Source organism: Galleria mellonella, unplaced genomic scaffold (genome assembly GCF_026898425.1).
Source record: "Galleria mellonella isolate WM207_F2 unplaced genomic scaffold, CSIRO_AGI_GalMel_v1 utg1217, whole genome shotgun sequence".
Lineage (NCBI taxonomy): Eukaryota > Metazoa > Arthropoda > Insecta > Lepidoptera > Pyralidae > Galleria > Galleria mellonella.
Window position 1 is genome coordinate 157,913 of NW_026441984.1, and position 12,593 is coordinate 170,505.

Genomic DNA, 12,593 nt, shown 5'->3' on the forward strand with positions numbered 1-12,593 from the left:
TTTTTGTATTTTTATTTTATGCGTCAGGCGAAGTCAACTTTAATTCTAAACCGATTTTAGTATATTTTTTTGTATTCGATAGTTTATTTTACTAAAGAATACCTATTTAATACTAATTCACGCGGAGTGAATATGAATTCCTTTGTGGATTGCGATTAGACTAATCGTTCATTCTTTAAAACATAATATACAATATTATTATTTCAGTATTAATCTCTATAATAACGACACAAGTATAGAAATAGCTAGAAAATAGGAAAACCGTCCGCTTTCTACTGAAGTTTAGTCAAGAAGACAAATAATTTACCATTCAGTAGATAAACACAAAACCTACACTCGATGCCGGCCTCCAAAACAATTTAAACCCTAAACCATACAAAATCTAATAGTTCTCTTGTCACATTGAAGTTTCTATTCAGTCTATCCTAGCCTAATTTCCTAATAGCCAACAAAATTCATTATTAGGAAATTGGGCCATTTACTTTAGAATTCTGTCATTTGTTCTAAGGAAAGGAAGTATGCTTTGATCTGTCTAAGACAACTTATTACACGAATTGCCTGCGGTACTCCAAAACCTGATTAAAGTTTACAAAAGACATACATAAAGAACAAGTTAAATACATGTTTGTATGTACTGATAACGTGAATCATAAATACAATGGAAATGACAAAGTAAGATTTTGTAAGCGATTCGTGCCTCCCGGTTAATTTTTTTTTTTTATTGTAACACGACATGTGATCACATCCTCTTGAGTGAACAAACTGTTTATAATTACTCCTCTCCATCCAAAGGTTGTCTGGAGGAAATTGCTTTTAGCGATAAGGTCACCCATTGTTTTCGTTATTCCGTCTGCAACTGCAGTGTACCTCTTTCCCTTTTCCTCATAAATACTTAATTTTTTGCCAATTTCTTTTACTCACTTCCGACGTTTCATTCCCTAAGTCATTTCCCATACCGTTTGTAGCGAATACTACTAGCATATGCATTCCCAAGGAAGGTTAGTGTCAGACAGATGACCAGTCGTAAAACTAAAAGCCAAAACTTTGGGTAATATGAATAAAAACATATTACATCAACCCCAAATAATTGGGATAAAGACAGGATGATTATGGTGATAATTAAATTAACTTACATATTCATATTCAGGGTTGCAAGTTTAGTATTGGATTCAATAAAAACTCTTGTTAAAGAGTTCCTCTCATGACCATGTCGTGTGCAGTACTGTACGATTTGCGCTATTTATTATCTGTTATAGTAGTGATCATCCTCTTATCAAAAGAGATGCATGTAATTACAGGTTATTATTGGTTTATTATAACAAGAACAATGATGATGAAGAAGGAGACTTTGTACAAAAGTCGATTGAATGGGTACCTCTGTCCCATTCGTGTTTCAACCGTGAAGCAGTTGTGTTTGCGTGGCTGTGTTTCGGTTTTAAGGGTGGGATATGGCTTGAATTTACTAGGTACAGAGGAATAACACCTGAGTCCTCAGGAATGGCAACGCATGGGGGGTATCATGGGCAAAACAGTATACTCTGTTATGTCCATGGTACCGCTCATGTCTATAGGCGACGGTTATCACTTTCCAACAGGTGGGCCGTCAGGTTGTTTGCCATTCTAAGTTGTATATAAAAAAAAAAACTTTTACTAACAAAGAAATATTGTCACTCATGTCCATAAGACAACTGAAGATCCCTATAGGCTAAGAGCTAAACTCGCGCCGGCTGTGTAAAATTATAATAACCGTAAATTAAGCAACCCTTATTGGGACCCTCTTAATAGATGCGGTGATAACGCCGACAATTATTACTTCCCGTAAGTATTGCTTAACTATAATTGCTAAATACGAGCTCGTTTAGTTACACTGTAACTTCGGTGATAAGCTCGGGATATCTTCAATGGTGCCTTTTATTGTTGCAGCAAATATTGTCATCGCGCGGTATGTCGGGTTAGCTACTCGTATATTATTTCAAATGGCTTCAGAAAGCTTTAATTATCTTGCATTTTTTGAGTGTATAATTTCTGTTCATACGTAAATTGAGAAATTTTTGGAATCGATAGAGAATTCCATGTTGGTCCTATATTGATTTTAACGAATTATTATCGTTGTTTTTACAGAGAATTATCCTGTTTATAGGTTATGTTATGTTTATAGGTTGCTTTGTAGTCCTACATGTACTATACAAGTAATTTTCGCTCTAAAATTATTATAATTTTTGTACTGCTATCTATGTTATTATTTTTTCTCTAATGTCCAAATCTATTTAAGTATTTTGTTATTTTGGGGAATCCAATCACACTAGCTGTCGTAATAGTGTTATTTTATTTATTACCAAAATTATTATAAATACGTAGTATTATATTTACTTTCTTACAAAATACTGAGAGGTTTCTGAGTTTTCTATTAAAAGTTATCAGAGCGGTACAAAGTACCTACGAATCTTTGGTACTTTATAAAGTTATATTTACAATGTACCTACACGTAAGTTAAATTGTGCGGATCAACGAAGCGAGCCTGTATTTTATTTTATAATTCCTTTTAGCCCTTTAACAATGAAAACAGTTTATAAAAAACATTTTTGGCCGAAAAGGGACCAATAAAATATTTTCCAGTGCGAGTAAGCAGCTATAAATAAGTTGCAACATTAGACCGTTCGTTTGGTTGGCAGCGGGCGTATTCGGCAAGCTCATAGATGTCTGTACAAAGCCTTTATAGTGTTCGGCTAACGAATGCTGGCCACAAAACTCGCCGGTGGACGTTTACGGGCACTTTGGGCATTCTTACGACACGCCGCATCTCTGTTTTGTTTAGCGCGAGGATAATCGAGCCGGCCTTTACTATCGCCTCCCGCGAGACCGCTCCCCCGTCCCGTGCTCACATCTCCCCCTCGAGCTCTCGAATTTACGATGCCTATCGACGTTAGCTCCGCTTTAGCTAACTTATTTAGAAAAAGTTCGACACGTTGATACCTGTATTAAAACTCCGAACACCTCATATAAAGAGGATCGTGTTTTTTTCATTTTATGCCCAAACTCCCGTAAAATTGAAACTAAAGTTGAAAATTTAAAGGGATACTGAAAGTTTTGATGTTGAAAGTAATTTCTGCACAGTTTGTATTGAAAGAATGTAACAGAAATGATAATTCTAGAGAACTAAATAATATGGATGATAATGAATCGTATAACACCGTACATTTTGAGTAATTATGAGATAGTATTGAGATGGTCTATGCTCAAATCTATTTTATATAAAGTGATGTTACGTTACAGAAGTAACAAAGAACATGTATTAACATGGCAAGTAGATACAAGGCACTTTATATTATCTTTCACGTGTAAACAAATACTATTCATTAAGAATATCGCTCGCTACAAACTTAAAATATATTTCAGTGTTGTGAAAGCTGGATGGTTTTTCCCCTTCACCACGCTGCCTTTTGATGCCTGTACTGTACGAGTAAATTGGTGCATATTACATATTATATTCCACTTGGGTGTACTTTCTCACTGGAGAGTAAGTTTGCAGGTGCTTGAATCCAGCTGGTTATAAAAGCGAGTATTTTTTATGTGCATAAACGACGTCACATTCAGGCTTTGACTTTATTACCTTTTTTATATCAGATAGACAGATATGGTGGTACAGCAAATACCAGCAAAAGATTTCGTTTGCAATCTATGAATAGGATCAACATTTGGGTTAGGTAAACCAAATTTAGTGGTCGCCTCTGCTAAGTCCGGTTGCTTTTTCACGAGTCTTCTAAAGATACTGTGATTGTAGATTTGAGGAAACATATAAAACTGGACGTCGTTTCTTTGGGTATTATGTATCTCGTCATCTACTACCGAAATAAAAAAGATTTGACCGTTTTATACTCTTGGCTGATATAGTACTATAGAATTGAAATATGACTTGAGTGCTAGTTTAAAATTTGTAGAAGCTATTTTTTGGAATGAGTTGCGAAACCTAACTTGATTTACGTGTCCAGTTATTTATTAACTATGTTAAAAAGAAGATTTGGACTATTTTTTTGTAGCCATGTTACCTGATATCTTCGCTAACTGTGAAACATTTTTAATTATTCTTTTTTTTTTATAAATTGAGTTCGTTTGTATAGTTATTAATAGAAAATGTATCTAACAGGATTATTTTTTGCTCTATGCTATGATAACTGAAAAATGATTTTTTAATATTTTATGTCGGTTGTTATAAAACATTGACATTATTCCGCAGATTTGTTATCGATATTAGTATAATAAAACGTAAGAATCTGTTTATTTGTTTGAATGCACTACTCTTTAGAACAACTGGTTGAATTTGTAAAATTCATTTTGTATTTGATAACTTGAAGGCTGTCGTGAATCATGACATGACCACGGGCGATGCCGTATAGTAGTTAGTATCTAATATTCCTGCAAATGAAGAAATATCAAATTTATTTCGTACCCACATGCAAATAGATATTGATGATTTCCGTAGTCACCCGTAGAGACCTACAGCACGTACAGAATAGTAACATATTCAAATCTAGAAAATATATTCGCAGCGAGATTTGTACAGCATTTGTACATACAGTTCGAAATTGCATAAGCGCGCCCGATTGAATGGGGTCGCGGCGCTTGTTAGTGACGGGGCGACAAAACAGTTCGGCACCGCTGCCCCCGGGGGCTGCGCCCCGCCCCTCCGTGCCCCCGCGCCCCTGCGCCGCGCCTGCTAGTGACGCGTCGACGCCGCCACAAAGGGTGCCACAATTTGGAGGTTTTTGCTTTAGCTATCAATGAATTACTTTAGTTGGCTATGTAACGGCTTCGTGAACCGTATAATGGGTGGCTTTTGTATGTGATATTAGGGATTTATTTATAAAAGCTGTTCACACTAGAACGTAGGTGTAAAATTGCTAAATTATTATATTAAATATTTTATTGAAATAGGTATTATTTTGTAGAATACCATGGTTATTTGATTAAAATTATTTTGTTTAACTTCGCTACCATTAATATGTGTCGCCAATCTCGAAGATTAAACACTATTATTATTACCAGAAGTCCTACAATCTTACGTATTAGCTATCAATATCCGATTGCCATTTTGTCCATTTAACCGTTTGGCATCCAAACTGCTAATAAAACTAGACTCAGAACAGCGATCTATTAATTTGTCTAAAGATATCTCGTTTAGAAATGTAACACGTGTCACAAAACGTGCGTGGACGTAATGGTCGTCGAAGATTGGTGGCTAATATGGAAGGTTGTTGAACTTATGGTGATAATAATAGTAGTCAATCTTCGAGTGTTGACGGTCGCACAAATACTAATGGCAGCGGAATTAGACAAAATAATTCTAATGTAATAAACAGTAATATTTTAAAATTTATCTAAATGAAACAATATATATATTGGTGAGCAAACTCAAGGAATATTTATTAGAGCCGCTTACTGGAATGGTTGTTAAAATGATTATTTAGCTGCCTCGGCATCATGGAAGTCATTACCTTTATCGTCGATTGTTGCTATTTAATAGCAACAATATTTATGTACAATGAATTATTTATTATAAAAATAATAATGAATTATTAATTTTTATTGTAATAACTTTATAATATTACATATACATACTTCAATGCAAATTACATTTAATTATCCAATTAAGGTTAAAAACCTGTAGAGGTAAATGTAAAATGAAATGACCCCACTGGATGTAGCGATGACCTCAAATGGCAAATAGCAAGGAGTCAATAGATGCAGATGGCTTAGGACCATTCCTTGTGGCAGTTTATGGGAGAGCTTTATGGTAATAGAGAGCAATGCAAAAACTAAACTGATTATGTTGTTCACTATTTGTTTTTTACTAAAAATATTCTATATATTTCTAATAATGTAATATATTTCGCTAATCTACCAATTAACTATCAATGCACAATCAAAACTACTATGTCTACAACTAGACACTACGTGTGTGAGTATTCATGGATAATAAATACATAGTCAACATTATAACCGAATATACTTCAATTTTTATTTATTATATAATAAATAACGATTCTTTCATTTATTCAAACCTAACAAGTGTAAACCTGCGGGCAATAGCTAGTTATAAATATGACAAGATACAAGAAAACAAGCAAAGATAGGAATTGAGACAGGAGCAAATTTAAGTTCATGAAAAAGATTATTGTGGTAATTTCATGTATTAATTAGCACTCGTTAGTTCAAGTCGTAAAATGCTGTACTTTCTATTTGATTTCTTATTTTTTGTACTGTGTAATTTCATACATAAATCCTAACGCGTTGTTTAGGTAGAAACAAAACTATAGTCTTAACCTTATACACGATATGATTTCTCACCGCTCTAGTATAAAGTTCACATAAAATATGTTAATTTACTGGCGGGCCACGATCGGGCGCCCACGCGTCGTCACCTTAAAATAGCTACACATTTCACACTCACAATACTGGACATTTATTATTTAGGATCAGTGCCGATAATCAGCGCTATTACCCGATTTCTTTTAGAGGGGTGGCGCCCCTGCGTTAACGGTCAGTACCAAAACAAATACAACTTTATTTGTGAACTTTTATGGGATATTTTTGATTGGTGCATGTTTATTTGATGATACATCATGCAAAGGTAAGGTCCTTCGGAGAACGCATCTGCCACTGAAGGCCGTGTGATATATTATTCTGTAATTGTTACCCTTTGTTAGTTGGCGACGATCCGGGAAAAATAAATAATTTAACACAATACGTTTACTTTTAGTAGTTAGTTGGTTTGAAAGTGTTTTCTTTTTTTTGATACTTAGAATGGCAAATAAGTTACTGGATCTTCTGATATAAAACGGTAACCGTTGTTAACAGACATGTACAACATCGTGGATACCTGGGGTGGGGTGGGGGGGGGGGGGGGAAGGAAATCCCATTGCTAGCAATATACCCAACCAGGTCGACTCCCTCGCGGTTCCCCCTGGGAATTATCATGTTGAATGCCTGATGAATTTAACATGTTGGGCTAATTAGCCTGTTTTCATTCTCATCGATCACCCTTCACTGGTGCCCCGCCAGCGTATCCCGTTAGCGCAGGTGGGGCTACCATTCTATTTTCACCCAAAAAAAAACTCATGGATATCACCGTTCATGTTTTGTCATTTTAGAGGACTATGATGTTATTATTATCATCAAAAACTTAATTGCGGTTGCCAACCCGCCTGCCAAACGTGGCAACTACTGGCAAAACTCCACTTATGGGGGAGCCTATGTTCAGTAGTGGACAGTTATTGGCCGATACAACCTATTATTTAAACTATAATAGGTATGCAAGAAAAGCTTCTTCACACCAGAAACATAGGTGAAACCTTATAGGTATCGGGAGAGGACTACATTAATATTATGTGTTATACCATTTTTCGAAATCAGCCGTTTATTTTTCTTTACACTTTGGGCGGAGGAATAATACGAACAGATTCTGACAAACTATTACGAAAGTTTGAGTTTATATTCTTTCTCAACTTTATAAGATGGATTGCAAAAATTTTTAAAAATTAATTTAGAAATGGCAATATAATCGCGTAATATTGTCTCAAAGAAATCTCCAAACGAATAAGGAAATTGTTTCTTTTGAAAGTCGTTGAAATATATCCAAAAGATAATTGCTGTGATAATAATATATATAATATATAAAATAAATAAATAATTTAACATTATTACGTGCTTAAGTATGCTTTGTTAAGTGAAATAAGAAAGTTTCTTAAGGCTAGAATAAAGTATACAATTCTTATAACCAGGAAATAAAAACAGTTCTTTTGTGAGTCGATAAATGTTGAGTACTTCGTAACTAGATTACTTTGGGATTAATAGCGACAAGGTAGTAGGAAAGAAACTTATTAATTAAAAACTGTACTAAACTAGGTGTTATTATGTGGATCTTATTCGTTATTCGACTATTATTTTGTTCAGAAATCCAGAATCAGTTCCGATGTCCTACAACCTTGAAGATTGTAGAACTTCTGGTAATAAGAATAGTAGCCAACTTCATATGTTGGCAATTTTATACATATTAATTTGTTTTTATTCAATTAAGAATGGCAAACTGACGGCCCACCTGATGGAAAGTGTTAACCGTCGCCTATAGACTTGAGCAGTACCATGGACATAACAGAGTATACTACTGTTTCGCCCATGATACCCCCTATGCATTGCTAATCCTGAGGACTCAGGTAATATTCCTCTGTATCCAGTAATTTTTTTTATACGACTTAGAATGGCAAACAAGCTGACGGACCACCTGATGGAAAATGGTAACCGTCGCCTATAGACATGAGCAATTTACTGCCATATCCCATCTTTCAAATTGAAACACACCCGTGAAAATACAACTGCTTAATGGCTAAAACCCGAATGAGACAGAGTTATCCAAGGAAACGATTTTTATACAATCTCCCTCTGGTTTACGAATATTAACGGAAACAGGATTATACAAAACAACTCTAATCAAACAACCATTTATGTCAATTAGAGTTAATTATTTAATAAAAATATTTATTTATTACCTCTTGGCATTTAATGAATGAACCAACTTTTATGAAATTTGACATTCACGGAAAGAGATAGATATAGGCTATTTTTTACCCCGATAAATCAACATAATTCCGGTCGTGTGGACGGAGCTGTGTGTATTGAGTCTCCCATCCGAAAAGTGGGTATTGGCGACCCGCACGAATGCTGAAGTTAAATGAGTTAAAGGGCCGCCTGAAATTTGTATAGGTAGCGCTGTATAGGTACATCTCGCTGGAGGTGTGCATAAAAAGCAATATTTGAAGGGCTCCTATTACCAGCAAAATGTACTGAAAGAAAGAAAGAAAGTATTTAATCAAAGAAACATGCGACTCACACAGTAGCACACAAAACAAGAACAAAATAAATAAAAAAAAAAACAAAAAAAAAACATAAGTATACAAATAAAAAGCATTTTCTGCTCATTTAAAGTACAAATTAAAAAAAAGTACAATAATAATAATAAATAAATAAACAGTAGGATACCTCTTGAATTTAATATCGATGCCAATTCAATCTATTGCCAATGACAATTTTATACAGCACTCATGGAACAACATCTATCTACTATAATAATATAAAAATATATTTGGAAGGATGTATAGTAAAATATAAGCAATTAAATATTACATGAAGTGTTCACGTCGGTAGGTAATATTCGCGCGATTCAGTTCGATTGCTTTTTTATGGTTCGAACAATAAAATATGACGCCGGTGTGCGCAGGCATCGCGATGCGAGATTACTTTGTAGCCTTCCAGACAAATAAAACGATGTGAAATGCTGTATCTACAGTATATTCTTGTGGTCTGTACTGAAAAGGGACTGTTATGGATTCTCAGTTTGTATTTTATTTGTATATTGTAAGATTTGTAGAATTACTGCCAAATTATGTTACAATACATTTAACGCTTCATAAGAAATAATTAGCTAATTTTCCTTCGTAACAAATTCGTAAAAAGTAATTCAATAACGTACAATGATATTTTATTATAAATCATCTGATATATATATATATATATATACATATTAAAGATTTTAGTTTGATCGAATTAGAGCAAGTGTTTAAAAAATAGATTATGAATTAAACCAGAAAAAAAAACATATTTACGAAAAATATAAAAGCTTATAGTAGATAAGCGTACAGATAAATCAAATCAGAAACATTTTAATATTACAATGCAATTTCTAATTCGCCAACATAATACAAAAAACAATATATTTCTAAGATTTCCGAATCATGAATATTTTTGAGTATAAGCGTTTGTCAAATTTATAATTCACGTATTACGTCTTACATCACATACGTTTTCACGTACAAACCAGAGCTTTGAATAAGAAAAAAATAAATAAACATATTTACATTACTCGACGTTTCGACTTGGAACTTAAATATTGATTAAAACAGAACAGGTTAAACTTCGGTTTACTTATGCCCGCAGATAGTGTAAGCTAGTCAAAATGTTGAGCGAGGTAAATACTTTTAGTTGCCATGAAATAATTCTTGTTGCTCAGCGAGCTATGGACAGAACTATGTTTGGAGTTTCTCTACATGATTGAATCCGAAATGTAATTCAAACTATGTTGTTTGGTGAATAAGCAAACTGAAATGGCAACGGATTGACCACAAGGACCGAAGTAGCCGATAAAGCCCGAAGAAAAAGCAAGTTATAATGGCAATACCCGTATAATTCCACAAAGTGCTAACTGGTAGAAAACACACATTTTAAAATAACAACAGGAAAAAGAAGTATAGAATGACACATGTTAAATGAAAAAAGACCCTAAATTTGTCAAATTTAAGGTGGTTGCTAAACTGACACCCTCGCTTGATATAATGGCTCAGAGCACTTTCTTGCTGTATATGTTAAGTAAATGAATATGTAATAATATATATTATGTTATTTATTAATTTCGATAAACATATTAGAGAACGTATAACAAAATTTGCGTTCAAAAAAGTTCCTTCGTGAACAATACAAGTACTTAAAATTAATATATCAATGAAGAGCTTCAATGTATACTATTAGTCATGACTTATATATTTATTATTATGTATAGTTATATATATATATATATATATATATATATATATATATATATATATATATATATATATATATATATATATATATATATATATATATATATATATATATATATATATATATATATATATATATATATATATATATATATATATATATATATATATATATATATATATATATATATATATATATATATATATAATATAATTTTTCTAAGTAGGTATTATATACTATATGTTTGTATGTTCATTTATCTTAAAATGTATTAATGTAGTTATCTCTAGAAATAATTATTTAATTTACAAATTGTGTTGAATCAATGCACCGCCATTTACTCTCTTTGTTTAGCGTAACGACTGACTGGTAGAGAATACCATCAGGGATTAAATCCGTCCTGTAGACATATTTTAATGTGCGCTAAAGTATAAATAAATAAATAAATTTTTGTTTATCGTATTAGTGATGTCTTCGAACACAGCTCGTTCTAGTTCTGCCTTTGCATCACCGTTTGCAAAGTTTGGTCCTTGGCGTGAATACTTTGTCACAACAGCAACAAAGCTTCAGTTACATTGTCCACTTTACGACGATAGACGGACGTGACAGACGTGTGCTTTATGTATTTTTGCCGGACCACATGACAATGTTAGCCAATTACAAATTTACGGCTGCAGCAATAAAATGAAATTCGACGTGATCCCAATTACAGGCCGTTGCGAGTCCGTTTAATAGGGCCAGAGGGGGCGCCACGAACGCCGGACAAACATTATACGTACACAATTGTGATATAATGATTACACGGTGTGTTTGTCAAATTTCCATTCGGTTCTATTTTATGAAACGTTATACATGTATACGTCCGGATTAAAAAGAATTGTTGCTTTTTCAAAATGCAATTTCAAATGGCAAACAAACTGATGAATAATGGTAATCGTCATCAATAAATATGAACAACACCGTGGACAATACAAATACACATTTTAACGTTCGTGGTAGGTAGATATACGTCATGTGTTGCCATTCCTGAGGAGTCGACGGCTAAATAATTTTACTACTGTACCTATCTGAACTTGACTACAACTACAAACTGACAAACATCCAGGCGAGTACTGGTTCCAAGCAACTACGAGTATGCTTGGAACCAAATATACGAATAGTACAGTGTAATGTATGGGGGAAATGGATTATTGTTAATACTCGCAAAGAGGCTAATTAATGGGGTATCAGGTCGACCTCCATGCGGTTCCCCCTGGAAACTATCCTGACTAATTTATCGTTGAATTCGTCACGATGGGCTAACTGACCTGTCTTTTCATCCTCACCGATCTTCTCTCGCTGGTGCCCCGCTAGTGTATACCGATAGCGCAGGCGGGATTACCAATCTATTATTATCCATTAAAAGAATAAAAAAAAGTGTAATATATGTACAGTCTGTAATGTCTTTTTCTAAAATGTTTTTGTAACTCTGAAAAAAAACTAGATGGATACATTAAAATATATAAAACATCTCCAATTCAAAATATTCCATTTATCATTCTGTATAAGGTTTACTTACATCAAAAGAAATCAAAAGAAATTCCGAGCGCATTGTTTAGATCATTTCCTGTCAATGTCAATTCGAAATATGTACATCTTCAATATAAGTTAATTTTAAATCCATCAGAAGCATCGGCCTCGATCGCCAGACCCTTATCAAATTATGAGTTTTCCATTATATCCCGTCCAATTGTCATTCAAATTCATATTTGTTGCTAACTTCTTCGGAAGAAATTACTTTTAATTTTGGATATTAAGTATTTTTGTCTTTGCCTATAAAAACAAACAAATGCGTCTTATTTTTTCTTGTTTTATTTTTTGTAAAGTAATAAAGTACTTTCTGCCATCGTACGGCTCGCCATCGAAAGAGAGTTCACCCTCATACCCTACAGTCTAGACGGTCGCGTACAGCGCGGTTTCAGAGATGTTTTCTCTCACGAACACTCAGGTTATGGAATGAGCTC